Source organism: Durio zibethinus, chromosome 23, assembly GCF_047325235.1.
Source record: "Durio zibethinus cultivar Kanyao isolate XHJ-2024 chromosome 23, ASM4732523v1, whole genome shotgun sequence".
NCBI classification, from domain to species: Eukaryota; Viridiplantae; Streptophyta; class Magnoliopsida; order Malvales; family Malvaceae; genus Durio; species Durio zibethinus.
This window is the reverse complement of record NC_143184.1, coordinates 15,326,779-15,331,701: the sequence shown is the minus strand read 5'-3', so window position 1 is coordinate 15,331,701 and position 4,923 is coordinate 15,326,779. Positions and strand designations below refer to the sequence as shown.

Below are 4,923 nucleotides of genomic sequence, written 5' to 3'. Positions count from 1 at the left end.
TTCTTATTTCAGCTGTGCCAATGCCATTTTTATGGCTTGTAAATTCATACAATGGTCCCCTAAACCTTCATGTGAAGTTTCGTGGCTAGACGACCCATTTTCTATTTTTCATAATTTTTGAAACTTTTTACGGTTTGGGATTTTTTAAAATTTTTTTAGAAGGAGTTTTGGCCCCAAATTTGGTGGACATGATCCTTGTATTTTTGTTGGCATACACAAACAAATTCAGCTAAAAACTTGAAGTGGAGAAGATTTTGTGATTGTTTGAAAAAAGTGTCCCCATTTCAGACACTTTAATGGCTACTGGTAGCAAACTTATAAAATCTCAAATGCTCTTTAAGGGGGTGTGAGTTCTTGAGGTTTGGTGAGGGATAGAGGGCCACTATAAGGGATAGGTTCTCGATAGCCTCTGGCCCTTGGTTGGTCGAGACCGGGAATGCACTGCGTATGCCTAAGTTAACCCATGAAATGAGCGTGCAGGCGCTCAGCTGGTCGGAGAGCCAGAATGTGCAAGTCGAGGATCGGCCCGGCCCCCCTTTACGTGCTGTCCATCCTGCTACGGGTCCCTCGATCTGGTTAGGGCTTAGACCGAGAATGAACTCTGCATGCCTAAGTCAACCCATGAAACGAGCGTACGAGCGTTCAACCGATCGAAAAGGTAGGATGCGCGAGCCGAGGATCAACCTAGTCCTCCCCTACGTGCTACTGTCGATCCCGCTATCGGTCTGATTTTAGACTGGGAATGAACTCCGTATGCTTAGACTGGGAATGACCTCCGTATGCCTAAGTCAACCAACGAAATGAGCGTGCGGGTGCTGAGCCGGTAGGAGAGGCATAATGCGCAAGTCGAGGATCAGCCCAGCCCCCCTCTACGTGCTGCCAATCTTGCTACGGGTCCCTCAGTCTGGTTGGGGCTTAGACTGGGGATGAACTCCGTATGCCTAAGTCAACCCACGAAACGAGCGTACGAGCACTAAGCCGGCCAGAGTGGCAGAATGTGCAAGCCGGAGATCGACCCAATCCCCTTCTGCGTGCTGCCAATCTCGCTACGGGTCCTGCTACCGTAACCTTCGATCTGGTTTGATCTTAGACTGGGAATGAACTTCGTATGCCTAAGTTAACCCATGAAATGAGCAGACGGGCACTACGCCGGCCAAAGAGACGGGATGCGCAAGCCGTGTATCGATCAGATGATAGGTGGGTTTAGGCACATCTTCATATTTTTGCTGTGCCGATGCCATTTTTATGGCTTGTAAATTCATACAATTGTCCTCTAAGCCTTCATGTGAAGTTTTGTGGCAAGACGACCTGTTTTCTATTTTTCATGATTTTTGAAACTTTTTATGGTTTGGGATTTTTTAAAATTTTTTTAGAAAGAGTTTTGGCCCCAAATTTGGTAGACATGATCCTTGTATTTTTGTTGGCACGCACAAAAAAATTAAGCTAAAAACTTGAAGTGAAGAAGATTTTGTGACCGTTTGAAAAAAGTGCCCCCATTTCAGACACTTTAATGGCTACTGACAGCAAACCTATAAAATCTCAAATGCTCTTTAAAGGGGTGTGAGTTCTCGAGGTTTGATGAGGGATAGAGGGCCAATATAAGGGATAGGTTCTCGATAGCCTCTGGCCCTTGGTTGGTCGAGACCGAGAATGCACTATGTATGTCTAAGTCAACCCATGAAATGAGCATGCGAGCGCTCAACCGATCGGAGAGCCAGAATGCGCAAGCCGAGGATCGACCCCGCCCCCCTCTGTGTGCAGTCGATCCCATTGCAGTTCCCTCAGTTCGATTGGGGCTTAGACCGGGAATTAACTTCGCATAACTAAGTTAACCCACGAAACGAGCATGCGGGCACTCAACCAGTCGGAGAGGTAGGATGCACAAGTCGAGGATCGGTTCGGTCCCCTTCTACGTGCTGCTGTCGGTTTGATCTTAGATTGGGAATGAACTCCGTATGCTTAGACTGGGAATGAACTCCGTATGCCTAAGTCAACCCACAAAATGAGCGTGCGGGCGCTGAACCGGTCAGAGATGCATAATGTGCAAGCCGGGGATCGACCTGGTCACCCTCTGCATGCTGCCGATGCCGCTGCCAGACCCGCTGCCACAACCCTCAGTTTGGCTGGGGCTTAGGCATGGAATGAACTCCGTATGCCTAAGCCAACCCACGAAACGAGCGTGCGGGGGCTCAACCGGTCGGAGAGGCAAAATGCGCAAGTCGGGGATCGGTTAGGTGCCCCCCTGCATGCTGTCGATCCTGCTGCTGGTCTTGCTGTCACAACCCTCAGTTCAGTCCGATCTTGGACTGGGAATGAACGAGACTTGCTTAGACTGGGGATGAACTCCGTATCCTAAGTCAACCCACGAAACGAGCGTGCGGGCGCTCAGCCAGCCAGAGGGCAGAATGTGCAAGCCAAGGATCGGTCCGATCCCCCTCTGCGTGCTGTCGATCTCCCTGTGGGTCTTGCTGTCACAACCCTCGATCCGGTCTGATCTTAGACTAGGAATGAACTCTGTATGCCTAAATCAACCCATGAAACGAGCGAACGGGCACTACGCCGGCCAGAGAGGCGGGATGCGCAAGCCATGGATCGATCGGGTGATAGGTGGGTTCAGGCACATCTTCATATTTCTACCATGCCAATGCCATTTTTATAGCTTGTAAATTCATACAATGGTCCCCTAAGCCTTCATGTGAAGTTTCGTGGCCAAACGACCCGTTTTCTATTTTTCATGATTTTTGAAACTTTTTACGGTTTGGGATTTTTAAAAATTTTTTTAGAAGGAATTTTGGCCCCAAATTTGGTAGACATGATCCTTTTATTTTTTTTGGCATGCACAAAAAAAATTAGCTAAAAACTCAAAGTGGAGAAGATTTTGTGACCGTTTGAAAAAAGTGTTCCCATTTTAGACACTTGAATGGCTACTGGCAGCCAACCTATAAAATCTCAAATGCTCTTTAAAGGGGTGTGAGTTCTGGTGGTTTGATGAGGGATAGGGGGCCAATATAAGGGATAGGTTCTTGATAGCCTCTGGCCCTTGGTTGGTCGAGATCGGGAATACACTATGTATGCCTAAGTCAACCTATGAACCGAACGTACGAGCGCTCAACCGGTCGGAGAGCCAGAATGCGTAAGCTGAGGATCGGCCCAGCCCCCCTTTGCGTGGTACTGATCCCGTTGCGGGTCCTTCGGTCCGGTTGGGGCTTAGACCAGGAATGAACTCCGTATGCCTAAGTCAACCCACGAAACGAGCGTGCGGGTGCTCTGTCAATCGAAGAGGCAGGATGCGCAAGCTGAGGATCAGCCTGGTCCCCCTTTGCATGCTGTCGATCCTGCTGCCAGTCTCGCTACCACAACCCTCGGTCAGGTTGGGATTTAGACTTGGAATAAACTCCGTATGCCTAAGTCAACCTATGAAATGAGCGTGTGGGTGCTCAGCCGACTAGAGAGGCAGAATGTGCAAGTCGGGGATCGACCTGGTCCCCCTCTACGTGCTGCCGATCTCGCTACGAGTCCTGCTACCACAACCCTCGATCAGGTCCAATCTTAGACTGGGAATGAACTACGTATCCCTAAGTCAACCCACGAAACGAGTGGACGGGTACTACGCCGACCAGAGAGGCGGGATGCGCAAGCCATGGATCGATCGGGTGATAGGTGGGTTCAGGCACATCTTCTTATTTTTGCCGTGCTAATGCCATTTTTATGGCTTGTAAATTCATACAATGGTCCCCTAAGCCTTCATGTGAAATTTCATGGCAAGACAACCCAAATTTCGTAGACATGATCCTTGGATTTCTGTTGGCATGCATAAAAAAATTCAGCTAAAAACTCGAAGTAGAGAAGATTTTGTGATCGTTTGAAAAAAGTGTCCCCATTTTAGACACTTTAATGGCTACTGACAGCAAACCTATAAAATCTCAAATGCTCTTTAAGGGGGTGTGAGTTCTCGAGGTTTGATGAGGGATAGGGGGCCAATATAAGGAATAGGTTATCGATAGCCTCGGGCCATTGGTTGGTCGAGACCGGGAACGCACTACATATGCCTAAGTCAACCAATGAAACAAGCGTGCGGGCTCTCAGCTGATCGAAAAGCCAAAATGCGTAAGTCGAGGATCAACCCGACCCCCTTTACGTGCTGTCGATCTTGCTGCAGGTCTCTCGATCCGGTTGGGACTTATACCGAGACAGAACTCTGCATGCCTAAGTCAACCCATGAAACAAGCGTACGGGAGCTCAACCGGCTGGAGAGGCAGGATGCGCAAGCTGAGGATTGGCCCGGTCCCCCTCTCCATGCTGCTGTCGATCTCGCTGTCGGTCGGATCTTACATTCGGAATGAACAACGAACCCCCAACGTGAATCGCACCAAGGAACCAAAACAAAAATGGAGCACGCGCGCTGTCACCATCCCGTCCGCGGTGCATGCGCGGGCGGCGTCGTGACTCTTTTTGTCACAAAAAAATGAAACGACTCTCGGCAACGGATATCTTAGCTCTCGCATCGATGAAGAACATAACGAAATGCGATACTTGGTGTGAATTGCAGAATCTCATGAACAATCAAGTCTTTGAATGCAAGTTGCACCCCAAACCATTAGGCCGAGGGCACGCTTGCGTGGGTGTCATGCACCCTTGCCCCCCTCCGACCCCTCGCCCTTTGGGCTTCGGGGGAAGGGGGCGGGCAGAAGATGGCCTCTCGAGATCCCGTGGGTCACGGTTGGCCCAAAAGTGAGTCCTCGACAATGACAGTGCCGTGACCATCAGTGGTAGAGCTCCCGACGTGCCTCGTCCCCGGTGACACATGCTTTTGTCCACCCGAACCCCTTCGGACCCCCCGTATCACTCAGTCAATGCTCGCGTCGAGACCTCAGGTCAGGTGGGATCACCCGCTAAGTTTAAGCATATCAATAAGTGGAGGAA

General features: G+C 49.9%; 2 non-coding genes across 2 annotated transcripts in view; both read left to right on the top strand.

Moving 5' to 3' along the window:
* Window positions 1-4,472: 4,472 nt before the first annotated feature.
* LOC149512355 (5.8S ribosomal RNA) lies at window positions 4,473-4,628 on the top strand. The gene has a single exon (XR_016333017.1). It is a non-coding gene; the product is annotated as a 5.8S ribosomal RNA (ribosomal RNA).
* A 237-nt stretch (window positions 4,629-4,865) lies between these two features.
* Window positions 4,866-4,923, top strand: part of LOC149512354 (25S ribosomal RNA) — a 3,387-nt gene continuing 3,329 nt past the window's right edge. The window contains exon 1 of the ribosomal RNA XR_016332943.1: window positions 4,866-4,923. This exon is cut by the window's right edge and continues 3,329 nt beyond it. This is a non-coding gene — a ribosomal RNA (25S ribosomal RNA).